A 14,195-nucleotide genomic window follows, 5' to 3' on the forward strand; every position below is an offset into this window, starting at 1 on the left:
TTTCAGTCACCCACTGCAGCCAGGGCATGGACTACCTCAGCCCAAACTCAGCAGCTTTATTTCCACATCCCTCCTGTCATCATTATAAGGATGGAAAGAAAAAGCAGCAGCTTTTTCCCCCTGTAAGCCCCAGAATCATGAAGAAAGTGTAAAGCCCATGCTCTTGCCCAACACCATTCATACCACCCCCGGAGAGAAGAAATTTGTAATCTAAGGGAACATGAAGTATCCTGGCAAAGGCATCTCTCATGGGAAGGCACAGCCAAAAACCAGGAGGGAGCAAAGCAGCCAATGGTCGATTCTCTGAGCAGATGCTAAATGCCATCTGCTGCGTGTCTGTGCTGTGCTGCAGTGCCTGCGCCTGTGGGGAGCTGAGGCAGTGGTGGTGGCGGGCGGAACTCTGTCATGGAGGGGAGAGAGCTTTGGAGGCAGAGGCTCCTCCACTCTCACAGGGGAGAAGCTGTGTGATGGGCTGCAAGCATGCACAGCTCGTCCTGTGAGCCTTAGCTCTTGGGGTTTTCTGAGGCTTCTGCTGGAGCACTCTGCAGCCTGGGCTGGTGGGAGTGGGGTTGGCTCTGTCTTTGCTTCTCACCCCAGGCCTTTGCTGAAGCTTGAGTGAGACACAACTGACTCATAGAGGAGGCCAACATGGCCCTGTAGGTTACTGCATAATGTGCAGCCTCGGCTGTCTGCTGCAACACACAGGCAAGGCTTGTTCACCATGTGAAGGGGATTCATAATAGCCAGCAGTGCTGAGAGGGTCCTGGAGCTGGTCCAGGAGCCAGAGCCAGGCTGGCCTTTAAGACCAAAGCTGGCAGTACTCCTACTGCCCTCAGAGCCAGTATCAAGGTGACTCCTGGGAAGTGCAAGCCTTTGCTTCACATCTCTCCTCTGCCAGCTTGGAGCAGCCACTTGAAGTCTTCCAGAAGAGAGCCATTGCCACTACAGGGTTATTCAATAGGCTGTCTTGTGAGCTATCCTCTAGGATGCCCCCTAAGATGTGCTACAGTCTATCCTGCATGCTGCTCTGGAGGCTAGTCCCTCAGCTATCCTGAAGGCTAATTCCTTAGGCTATTCCATATACTACCCCTTTGACTATTACGAGGTGGGCAGAGCCTCTTCCACTGCAACAGCCCTCCCACATCAACTCCACTGCTTCTGTACATTGGTGAGGACTTCACTAACCAATCATTTCGTACCCTGCTCTGCTCAGCATTGCCCTGACCCTGTTGTACAATGGTTTATTCCTGAGTGAGTTGATTGACCTTGACAAGCACAGCAAATAGCTGAGGAAGATGCCCATGACAACAAAAATGCATCCATTTAGAAAGAGAGAGCAAGAGCACTCTCACTGGGAGATGCACATGGGGCATTTGGTCCAAGAGGGGTCTGACAAGGTCACTGGTGTATTGCAGGATTTGATGTACATCATTGACAATCAGAATCTCATGGCAGTGAGCACCCACCTTTTGATTTCTAATTTAAGAACTGACTGGCTTCTCCAGCCAGCAAAGCCAGGCTCCAAAATGTCATCCAGATGATGATCCTGATGCTGCCTCTCCATCGTCCTTGTCATACCTATTGCCCCTGTGTTTTGACTGTGTTTCTTAAGCTCCAGAACACATCACATATCCCACCCCCTTAATTACATTGATATTTAGTTTGTTTGAATTTTTTCCGTTGAAGTGAATCTACAAAGATGAGCTCTCAGAAATTATGGCAAAAGCCTAACGCAATCTAAGGCAGAGCTCGGGCCAATGCCTGAATGGTGGTGTGCATCAAGAGGATGTGAAGCTCTGTGTGATCACTGCCTTCCTCTAGCTGGTTAACTTATTTCATTATATGCTGTGCAACATATGGGCAAAAATTACTTGGAAGAATTACCCTATCTTATCAAGCCCCTCAGCAGTTGTGCTTGTTTAGTCTGGAGCAGAGAAGGCTCAGGGGGACCTTACCACTTTCTACAACTACCTGAAAAGGACAATGGAGAGAGGTGGTGGCTGGCCTCTTTTCCCAAGTAAGAAGTGATAGGACCTCCCACTCAAGCTGTATCAGGGGAGGTTTAGGTTGGGCATTAGGAGGAATTTCTTCACTGAGAGGGTGGTCAGGCATTGGAAGAGGCTGCCCAGGGAAGTGGTGGAATCACCAGCCCTGGAAGTGTTCACAAACCATGTAGATGAGAGCCTCAGCACATGGTATAGTGGTGGATTTGACAGTCCCGGGGCAAAGGTTGGACTTGATGATCTTAAAAGTCTTTTCTAAACCAGTTAATTCTAAGCTTCTGTATGACTCTATGATTCCATCAGCTGGGCTAAATCCTGGCAATACAGCACCAGTTGATGTTTCTCCACCATTTTCCTTAAAGGAGCATTTTGTCTTGCTAAGGATAGCACCAGGCTGTTATCCCCCAGACCAGAGGCGGCACATTAAGTGTCGCACAGCTCTGCTTTGCCTTCTCTGCTACGTTGTTTACCAAGGCTAACAAACACCACTTTGTATACACAGCGCTTAAAAGTAGATGTGCCTTTCGGAGAGCTGTGGGGCTCAAGCCTTTGGCCCGATGACCTGGCCGTGCCTCAGCCAGATGTCACTTACTCCAGCAAGTGCTCCCAAGGAGTAAAAAAGGTACCTCTGTCTCCCAGTCCTGGTGTCTGCTCCACATATGTGGTTCAGAGGCAGCTTTATCAGGGTTTCCAGGGTGTAAGTGGAGGATATTCAGATCACACATGGTTTGCACTTGGACTCACAGCCTTGGAGGCGCAAACGTCCAAGCTGTCTTTACACAGGTTAAGATCCCTGCCTGCTGCAAACCTGGCTTAAAGGGTGATTGAGCTTGTGGGGCTGGACTCAACCCCGAATAGCTCCCCCTACCTGAAGGGCAGGGACAGAGAGGTGTTGTGGTCAGGGCTATGCAAAGCACAGAAAAGATTTGGGTGCCATTAGGGGCTAATTGGGCCTAAGGTTGTATACAGGGATGCTCCTGCGGCACCGGGACTGGGAAGGTGCAGCCTGACCTGAGGAGGTGATGGGCAGCTGGAACATAAGTCAAGTACTTTCAGGGCAGTGATGTATTTTGACCAGTTTGCCTAGAAGAAAAAGAATAACAGTCTTTAAAAATCAACTTTTTTCCTTACCTACTCCATATCTAAGACTCTCAGCTGCTTCTTGTCTCTGCCCACTAACCCCTTCTCTTCCAGGTCCACTCCTTTAGCTGTAGGTGCATGTGTGTATCTGCCTCCATGTTCCCACAGGCCTTGTCTTATTGCTTTAGCTCTCCACATTTCCCTCAAACCTGCCAAAACACCTGATTGCCCTCGGAGCTGGAAGGTTTCCCCTTCATTCTTCCTCTCCCTACTTTGCTCAGTCTTCTTTCCTTCCTTTCACCATCTTTGGTATTTCACCACTCTCACTTCTACATTTTTCTACCCCACAAACCCATAAATCAGGGTTGAGTCTCTGAGGAGTCAACTTTTCATGGTGGTTATGCTGTTAACGGCTAAACCAATGGCTATGCCAGCATAAGCTCCTCGATTATGCCCATTGCAGAGTATGACTGACCTTTTCAGTCTAGCTCCTTTCCATAAGCCTATGGAAAGCATACAGCTTGCAGTATACGGAAATTTTAGCTCACTCATTTGCACGTTTCTTTCATATACTGCCAGGTTTCCAGAGGACCAGTCCTGGAAATTATCATATTTAATGCTAATTACAGAATAACTGATTATTAATACTGGCACCTTTATATGATTTGTGTATACAGACTCTGAAAGCCTGTGTTTGGCCCTTCACCATGCAGCAACACAGCTCTCCACCTTGCTCTTGGTTCCAACCCCCTTTCTGGGTCTGTTGCTCATCCAATCGTCAATCTATGCAGTGCAGTCGTAATTGCCCACATCCTGGTTTCCATAGCAAACCCCCAGGAACGTGGGCTGGAAGGGAGCTGCAGCATCTCCTGACGTGCCTGGTCCAGGGCATCAGGGTGCAGAAGTAGAGCCCTGTGGGCTGGAGATGTAACATTACTCATTTGGGAGCAAGCCTTGCTCTTTAATCCAGCAATGCTGGCCACCTTGGTGATAATGCCGCGTTTATTCTGTTTACAATTGTTGTTCAAATCCTGGTACCAGTAGTTCTTGCTTATGTTTCAGCACTCACCAGTTAATAGGCTCAGATCTTGGGAAAGTAAAAATAGCAAGCCCTGCTAACTGACAAATACCTGCCCATGTGTGTTGTGCTCACTTGGAACAGAAGAGCAGTCTTAAGCCACGGGCCATTCTTCCACTTTATGAAAGCACGTGTCCATGACAGCATCTGCTATTTCTTGACTTTCTTCTTTTGTCTACTGAGAAAAAAACACTTCTTTCTCCAGCTCTATGTTAGCATTATTTTTTTAGTAGTCTGTTTTCGATAGCACTTGCAATACCTGGCAGGTCCCCAGGCTGATTCCCTGAAGGTCTCCTGGTGGTGCTAACCCATTACCTTTCCCTGCTGAGTGCAGAGGAAGCTCAGCCTTCACAAGCGTTTCTTTTCATTGCAGTGCTCACATCAGGGTTTTGGCACCAGCCCTGCAATGCACTGGCAGAGAAAACCCTATGTTCTGATTTTGATAAGAGCCCTTTGCATCACCTGCACAGGGCACCCCTTCTCCCTGCCAGGAATGAGCAAGACCTCAGGCATTGCCATGCCCCAAGCCACCGTGTGCTGCCAGCTGCCTACAGTGAGCCTTGGCTGCACTCTCTTCTGTTGCAACCTCTCTGCTTGATTCTCAGGCTCCCTTCCCTCTCTGCTTTCCATTTTCCACCTCTTCCCTTAACTTCTCACTCCCCTCCCATCTCTGCAATCCAGCTGTCTCTTCCAAAGCCTCCATTTAAAGTACCAACATAGAGCCAAGAGTACCCAAGTGCCTTACAATTCTGCCCTAGGCATTGCTGTGTATGATATTAGGCATGCAATCCATACCTGCACACACAGATCCTAACTAGCTGCTAACGACCCAGGCAGTCAGCATGCTGCATCCCTGCTATAGAGCTTCTGGGAAAGCCCAGCTATGAATGCTGTGTTTTCATAAGGTTATGGAAGAAATTAGCAGACCCAACTGGAACTTTCAAGAGCTGATGAGAAAAAAATAAATGAAATTAACTGTGTCTGGAGTCACCCGCTCGATCATTCAGAGGGATGGTAGCCAAGAAGTGGAAAAGTCAATTCCCTTTGCTGGACAAGGCTGTCTCATGTTCTTGGCAAGAAAGCCTGAGTGGGGGCTTTAGCCTATGCTCACAAAGGGGAGGGAAGCGATATATGGCTCAACTTGAAGAAAACTCCCTGGCATTTTATGTGGTGCAGAAAAGTAAAGTTACTTCAGATGCCTGTTTTGGGAGACTGCCATCTGAGCAGCACAGAGCTGTTCAGTGACTCACTGTAAACCAGCTATTTCCATCTTTCTGACAAGCAGACTTCAGACACCCTAAAGTCTTGGCAACCCAAAGATTAATGAAGGGTTGTTAGTACCGGTGCCAGCCTGGTGTAATGTATTTCACACGTTCACGAGATGTGGGGCCTGGGGAACCAGGCTGGCTGTGCACTTCTGAGTCTGGGCTCAAGACCTGACAGGGGCAGAGCAGGAGGCAATCATTGCTGCATCCATGACTCATCCCTGGGTGCCTCCTTGTCTGCATGATGACGATCACCCCTCCTCAGGACACCCAGCCACCGTCACATCAGCAGGAATGGCTGTGAAATGGTTCACTATCGGGGTTGCTTTTTAGCAAGCCAGGTGCTTTGGCAAATCTTGTATCCTGGGTGGGAGATTGTACTTCAACTGCATCACACTTACATGCCATAAAAATGGGAGATAAACCTGTGAAATCCCAGGGGGTCAGAATAAAAGGACTTTGCAAAGTTCTTTGCAGTACATTAAAAACAGACCTTTTATTTTAATATAGAATCATAGAATGGTTTGAGTTGGAAGGGACTTTAAAGATTATCTGGTTCTAATGCCCCTGAAATGGGCAGGGACACCTTCCACTAGACCAGGTTGCTCAAGGCTCTGTCCAAACTGGCCTAACATGCCTTTTAAAATGTTGATCTTCATAAATAGCTAAATATCTCAAATATATAACATTTTCCTATAATGCATGTATTTTCTCATATTCTGTTTGCACAGATCATTCAGCACTGTTTCCAGTAACAGGCAGAAGCACATTTTCTCAATAAAAGAGATTAAATAGTCTTGACTTTTAGGGTCGGAGGCCAGAACAGAGCCACCGACACTGTAGGAAAGGATGACAAAAGCCTCAGGTAGCACTGAAAGCCCCTGGCCTGCTCCATCAGAATACTGAAGGCTGCCTGCAATGTGGAAAGTTTTAATTGTTCTTGCAGTTTCCAAAACTACTTTGAGTGATGTTTTCCATTGGGAGCGGTACCTGCACAGCCACACGTCACAGACTCCATCTGAATTATCACCGGTTCTAAAAATCATAGGTCGTGACCAAAGAAACTCCAAAGACTGGATAAGAAATCATTAGCATCTTTTCAAATAACACATTTGCTTTCAAATAACACATTTGCAGCTCTTCTTTTTACTTGTCTCCTGTTTTCTGAACCTGACGCTTCATACAGGTCACATACGTGAGCTTTCCTCTACAACTCTGAAAGCCAGAAACTTCCACTAAGGAACAAAATTGAACTGAGATTTTTGTGCAATAAGATGATTCCATTTCCGAGGGAGACAGTAAATATCATAAATTAATGGTATGATCAGGAGAAAGGGCAGCACTAAAGTGTTACAGAAAATGAAATGGAAGTGGCTTGTGGGGGCAGAGAGTGGTTCACACAAAACCGGATTTGTTTTTCTTCTTTTGGGGAAATATTTTTCACTACCCTTCCTCCATCCTCTATTTGATTCTGCCCTGCACAGCCCAAGTGTGCACCATAGTACTGGGTCTCAGCCCATACCTCCCCTCCTGCATCTTTTTTTACTTAGAGGTGGCCCCAGGCAAACCCTGAGACCCGTGAGATGGGGACACTAAGGACCAAGATATGCTTCTCTTCCTAGCTCCTGCACAGGGAAGGACCTGATGTCACCACACTGAGGTCAGATCTACGGCATATATTTAGCCTCAAAACTGAGGAGAGCAGCTCAGGAGCCATCAACCAGGGACAACCCCCACAGCCATTCCTGAAGGCTCCCAACATGACAGCCACTGGCTTTTAATGAGTAGCTTCTTCCAGAGGGTGTTTGATGAAAATGCTGTTGGCTTTTAGTCACTAAGAGCTTCCCGTAGGCAGCAAAGTTTTTCAGACAAGAAGCTGAGAAGATCAAGAACATACAGATATAAAACTCCAGCAGTCCGCTGCTAAAAAGGGCACAACATGTGCTCAGCTCTTCCCTACAGCCTCATACCTTTTACAAGCACTTTTATTCTTTTTCCTTTGCTTGTTTCTCCTATTGCTCTTCCATCATAATCTCCTCTACCACTATGTGCTTGTGTCTTCACCTGTCATGGCTGAAGGGGCTCCACACTCTTCCCCTTGTCCCGTTTCATCCAAGAGGCACACTCTCCCTGCCATTTGCCATCTGTCTCCCCTGTCAGCAGTGCAACCAGCTCTCTGCCTTCCCTCTGCCCAGGGAATGGTGTCCACAAGCAGCAGAAAAGCCACAGAGCCAGGATCACATACCAACAAAACAGGATTCCTGCAGAGACACCGAGCCATGCTCTCTTTGGAATGTATGAGTGCTTGACCCTTGTGTTTGCTAGGGAGAAGGCCAAAGGCAACACAGCAGTTTGTTTCTCTTAATAAAATAGTGCTTTTGGTCTATTTGTCTTCTACAGATCCCTCTCTTCTCCTCCAGCCCAATCACACCATGTTCCCGAAGTGAGTGACTGAGGCCCATTTGGAGAGCCATGCCTGCTGCTGAAGAGCTGCTGTTCAGAGGAGTGCCTGTTCATGTGCACACATCTGCGTGCACGTATGTGGCTGTATGAGTCTCTATAAAGCTTTAAGGTATGGCATGCATTACGAACATCCCCTCCCAACATACCCACTGTCCTCTGAGTGTCGCAACTATTGTGAGTTAAATATTGCTACTGTGCTATAGCATCATATTGCAATAGACAGAACTGGACATTACTGGCTTTTCCTGTATTGCTGAATATTATCTGTAGGAATTTCTATGGAGTCCTCCACAAGGATATCCAAACCTCCTACATGATTAAGACATCTCACCACTACCTGAGAGGAACCACATGCTCTTCTCTTACCTTTGCAGTCAAGTTTCTCCCCAGCTCTTGCCACTGCTGCTCTCTGGGTACGTCTGCTCTGTGCTTCTTTTCGCGCAATTGCTTGAGAGTCTTCCAGCTTCAGGAACAGGCTCTGTTTCATATTTTAAAAGGGAGGAGGTTTAAGCTTTGCTAAATCCTCCCAAGACACAGAATCCGTCACTGTGAGTCACTTTACAGAACCATCCTGCCCTTGTTGTCCCAGCCCAGACATTGTCAGCCAGTGCATCCCCACAAGGAGCTGCTGCAGACAGCCCAGACACCTGTATAGGCAGAGCCCAGCAAAAGCTGCATGCTCCAAAATGATCCAGGAGTTGATTCCACTTGAATCAAACTGTAATTCACAAAGTAATTCCTTAGACAAACTTGCTTGCAAATAGACTCATGCCATAGAATACTGAACTTGTTGGAAAGTCACACAGCACTCAGGTGCTTACTAGATCAACTTTTTCACCTAAAAAATGAGACTAGCAAGACAGTTTATCACCAGGTTGGTGGCTGTTGCTTGTTCTCAGCAGGACCCATTTACACAGATAATTTCAACTATGACTTAAAAATAGAGACAATAAAAATGACAAAGAATGTAGTTCCTAATTTTTTACAGGGATGTAAAAGGTGAACATACCAGAGCTGCTAATCATCCAGTTTGACTGCTCAGCCTAGGAAGGCTGAAAAAACTGTGTATAGGAACCAGTCTCTATTTAAGAATAGCACTTCCTTTCTGATGACACACAGAAATGTCATTTAGATGCTGCTTCAACAGATGCATTATTTTATTACAGGCAAATATAGGAGCTTTGTTTTCCCTGTTACTGTATGATTTACATTGTCTGTAACCTTTCTACCAAGAGGTCTCATTTCAAATGACAGTGAATATTGTTCTGAGAACAAGATGTGTTAGTTCTGCTTCAGATGTCCAGGGGATTTCATCCATTCACCATTCCTAGGTGTTTGGCTGGAGAGGGATTTCATCCCCCCAAAAAAATTATTAGCTGAAATCTGGGGTAAGTTTAGAGTCACACTATTTGCCTGACAGAAACACATAGGAAGTTAATCTGTCCGGTGTAGCTTTAATACAGATACCAGCCCTAAAACACACATTCTTAGGCTTCTCTGCCTGCACCCTGGATATGTCAGTCAGCTCAGCTCTTTCTGGGCTGGTGATGCCTATTTTGAGAACCAATATTCTAAATATCAGAACAAGGAAAGCAGAAGGTTTCTCTCTGTTTCTCCTTTCAGCAACCGCACCACTTTGCAAGCAGACATGCAGACCAGCTGAGGTGGTGGATTCCCCTCAGTGCCAAGCAAGCCAGCAGACTTTCTTACTTCCAAACCCTTAACATGGCCAGCTCTATACTTTCAGAAGAAAGAGCTGGGGCTAAGCTGAATGCAAGCATGTGTGGTGGGGTGATGGTCTGCCCAGTGTGGATGACCCTGCACACCATTTCAGCTCCTTTTATTTGGGAAAAGACATTTGCTTTTGATACATTTCTGTGACTTCTTCTGTTCTTTGTTAATGTGCTTTCTTCTTTTTATGTAACTGGAAAGCTGCAGCCAGAGGAAAAAGGGGAGGAAGCTTTATAAAGACTTCTAAAAGAGAAAATAAATGGAATCTGTTATTACATTATTGGTATAAAACCAAACCTGTAGATTCTGACACAGAAAGATGCAATGTTCTGCCGTTCCCTACCAGATGATCAGAGCAATTTAAGAATAGATTCAGAACCTGCTATACTTGATGTCTCACGTGGCCTGTGGAGAAATTGGGTGACTTACACTCAAATACAATACTCTGTCCTCTGCAGCAGAAATAACATTACTGTATTTGGCAGAAGAGCCATAAGAAACCCACTCCTTCCTAAAGTTTTGCCTGCATTGCAGTCACTAGGCTATGATGGGCTGCCTATACTAATTATCCTTCATTTTATAAAATAGGGGAAGGTGAGAACTCAGAAGTTATTGACTCCCAGCACCAACTGGGCAGTGAAATCCAACCCTCTCAACTTCATCCCAATTTGTGCTGAAACGTGTGTGTGTGTGTATGCATATACAGACACTTCTGTATCCTTCTTGATTTAATATATGAACTCAGGCTGCTGTTTCGAGTTCTGGCCTCCATGCAAGAAGCTGCTGCTGGTTTCTGAATAACCCAAGAAAAACTGAGGTACCAGATAAACTAAAAAGAATTTCAGTGTTCAAAACAGCAAGGAATTAAATACAATTGTTGGATTCTCCAAAAACTTTCTCCTGAGCTACACAAGTGAAAGGGGAATCAGTTCCTAGGGATAAAGGTTGGAAAGTATTATGCTTTCACTGCAGCCTGCGAGCACAATTGCAAAAGCACTCACAGTTGGGAAAGGTTAATCAACTTAATCTCACCCTGCTCTGCTATAATTCATCTAATACCACCTTGCCAAGGTTTTACCTTGCAAAGCAAACAGAAAAAACAGACTCTGCCACACATGGCAGGCCACAAAAACCAATTTTCTAGCAAACACAAAATCCACATCCTATGATACTGGGAGCAAACTCACACGCTCAGGTCTGGGTTTATGCAAGAAAGTAACCTCTGAGGGAAGGAAAAATGAGAAACATATGTACTTTTTTCAGTTGTGTTTTTTAAAACACACTGTAAGTGTGAATAGAGCAGGAGACCTGATCAGTACAATGGTAAATAACTGCAAATATCAGAGTAATTCAGGTTCTAAGACATTTCTTTTTGAAGCGCTGCTTCTAACACCAAGCCCAGATTCAAGTAGCTGCAATAATCTGAAGATGATGGAAGTACTTCAAAGTGGGCTTCACACAGGCACCTTGCCTGGGAAGAGCATGCAAAATTTCAGCCCCACTCAGGTTTATAGTAACTGCTCATCCAACCCTGCACCCAACTTGCCACCACTCAAGCAAAGGAGCACACTGATGCCCAAAAGCAACCAACCAACTGGATGCTACTGGATTTAAGTCCCACAGCAGCTCCACAGGGACCTGCAGAAGCCCTGGGTTGCTGCAGCACTGAAGCAGGATGTCACCCCAACCCCCAGAGGTATTTCTTACAAGGACAGCAACCAACTGGTTCCTGGAGAGAAAAAAAGAAGTAAAAACTACAGATGTGAGCACAAAAATGAACCTTAAATGAACCTGCTGCAGCTGAAAAACTGGAAAGTTGTTCAGGCCAAAGCACCTGGTTTCTGACAGGTTACATGCACCTAAATAACAGGTAGGAAGTGATCCCGCAACTGAACAGTTCCGAGTCCAGCCACAGCAGCCCTGTCCCCATGGGATACATCCCTTAGGGTTCCTAGGCTCTCCCAAGGCCAAGCCCAGTGACAGCAGGGGCAGATGGGAAGAGCAGCCCCCTGCAGTTCCCACTGCAAACACTGCTCAGCACACAGCACCTTCAGGGCAAGGTGGCTCTTCCTTTCCCTTTACTTTTTAATCACAACACCAGGTTTTCACCTCTCTCTGCAGTTTTCCAGTCAACTGAGTCTTTTGTGCTTTACCTTTTTTCAATTTTTACCATTATCCCATCCCACATTCACATTCCTGTAGCAACTCAGTTACACCCTGCATTTTGATTATGCGTCATCACTTTATGTCCTCCACTTTCATTTCCAAAATTGAACCATCTCTGTCTTTGAATTTCCCTTTTTTAATCTATAGCAATTTTTTCACACACAAAGGCCCTTGCTATTTTTTTTTGATGTACGTAGCCTTCTGTCGGCTTCAGTTAATGGGTACTTTACTTCCCTTTGCCATTTTATTTCTTTTAAGCCTCAGTGACATGCAGACATATCTCTCAGAATGAGGGAAGATAAAACAAGACAGACCTGTTTGTATTTATTCACATCTGTATAGCTATTTAACAGCCACAAGCAAGGATATTCTATGGGTGTGTATATATACCTTTACTATATACTACAGAATACCTATATCAACTTGCAGCCAGAAAGACAATCCCTTAAGTTGTGAAGCTGTGGCATAAAACATTCATGAAAAGAGCTCTTGTCTTCTATTTCCGAATGGCTGGAAAAGCCGGGAGTGAAGCCTGTAATCAGCCAACCAGGAAGGAAATGATTTTGCAATTCCATTTAAGCAAGACGCATTACCTGTATCATCAGCCTTATAATAGCTTTCCAATGTTTATACTTACATGGCACTACACATGAAGTCAGCTTAGTGTCCTCCTCTGCCTGAAACAACCAACTGGATAAAAGGGACTGTTGTGGAAACGTGGCTAAGTATTTGTCACAGCTGCTTTTATAAGAGGAAGGAGGAAAAACCTTAAAAATTCTCTAGGTAAGTACAGCATCAAAAGAGACTGTCAGCACATTTCTGACAGCTGATTTCCTGATGTAGGATACGAGCCAGTAAATAAGCCTAAAGAAAGTTTGGCTCTTGTATTCACAGTTTACAGAGCTGATGCAGAAATCTCACTGCTGCAGAAGGGTAACTGGTATACTTCAAAAGAGAAACCCAGAGGAAAAAGTAAAAATAAATGCCAAGCACCAGCTTACGACGTCAACTAATTCTCTCCTTATTCCAAACTGGAAACTATCCAAAAGAAGGGAGACAAAGAGGGGAAAAACCAACATTTTATAGCAAGTAAAGTTTATTAAACTTTTGAGGCAGTGAGACACACAATGCGGTGTTAAAGTCAGTGGGCCTGAGGCTGCAGCACACCAGCAGTTAAACCCTCTCCTTCCCTCTCTCCAGCTCTAAGGATGACAGTCAGATTTTTAACTCAGAACAGCAGAAAATGTAGTTCAAGGTTACCAAAGCCCCAGAGCACAGAGATACAAACCTCCTGGGGAACTGTATGCAGTCCCTCCACTGGCACAGCAGGCTGCGAGATGAGGGCAGGAGGAAGAGTCTGTACCATCGCATGGCTGGTTTAGCAGAGAGCAAAACAAACCCAAAACAGACTTGCTGCAAGGTGAAAGTGACGTAGGCAAGCAGTCAGAGCATTGTATCAGATAAACACTGAAGTTGGGACAAATAATGAAATAATACAATGTAACCTCTTATATAAAAATTTGCAGGCCATAAAATTTCATTTGGACCAGAGAACACCATCATTACAAATTCTGGGCCTCATCATTTGATGGGATTGTAAACAGTTTTCCTCAAATTACTTCTGTATCAGGACCAGCAGCTTCCAACATCTCTAAACATTCTCTGCTTTTATTTATACCAACTTACACCTACCCAGTTTTGAGCAGCACTTCTCATATGAACATCTTCACACATCAGTCACTGAAGAAACCAGCAGCAACTGAACAGATACCCAAGTATAAGCATGATGAGGTCAGCCAGAGTCTGAGGAAGTGTGACACTGGCACAAAGAAAGGTGGAGGATTCCCTTTGTTATTCTAAGCATATTATACCAGAAACACACGTAATAATCTCCTGAAACAGATGACAGAATCCTGCCTGGAATTTTCTAACTGGAAAAACATACAGGAGGAGGTGTATCTTAGTGCATGGGATAAGTTAGCAGTTTCACTTACAGGCAGAAGAAGTCTCAAACTTTCCCTGCTACCTATTAATCTTTTTTCCCACCCTATAAACCCTTCCTAGATGATCTTAAGGTTCTTTCCAACCCTAACCATTCTATAATTCTATGATTCCTACACACAACAAACCTCCACTGCAGTATGTCCAGCAACAGCCAGGGTGCTCGGTACCCTGCTCGAGGCTTCTGCTCTGAATCAGGCAGAACAGAAACTCAGATCCAAGTCTCCCTTCTTTTAGAAGATCCCCCAGCTATTATTTACCTATTCCTGGGAGGCACCATGGGCACATTTTGATCAGAAATCCTGTCCAAAACCCTCAGACGTTTTTTTTGTAACTAGGAATTGTTTTCCTTTCCAAGAAGTTCTTCCCTGGCACATCTATTGTTTGGACACTATCTCTGCTAGAGGC

General features: G+C 45.2%; 1 protein-coding gene across 1 annotated transcript in view; it reads right to left on the reverse strand.

Annotated features, from left to right (window-relative positions):
• Window positions 1-8,297, reverse strand: part of PDE9A (phosphodiesterase 9A) — a 57,904-nt gene extending 49,607 nt beyond the window's left edge. Inside the window, exon 1 of the mRNA XM_031051375.2 lies at window positions 8,256-8,297. The gene's annotated coding sequence lies outside the window, so the exon portion shown is untranslated. The remainder of the gene's footprint in view (window positions 1-8,255) is intronic.
• Between the last annotated feature and the right edge of the window lie 5,898 nt (window positions 8,298-14,195).

This window comes from Melopsittacus undulatus, chromosome 2, assembly GCF_012275295.1.
Source record: "Melopsittacus undulatus isolate bMelUnd1 chromosome 2, bMelUnd1.mat.Z, whole genome shotgun sequence".
In the NCBI taxonomy this organism is placed as follows: Eukaryota; Metazoa; Chordata; class Aves; order Psittaciformes; family Psittaculidae; genus Melopsittacus; species Melopsittacus undulatus.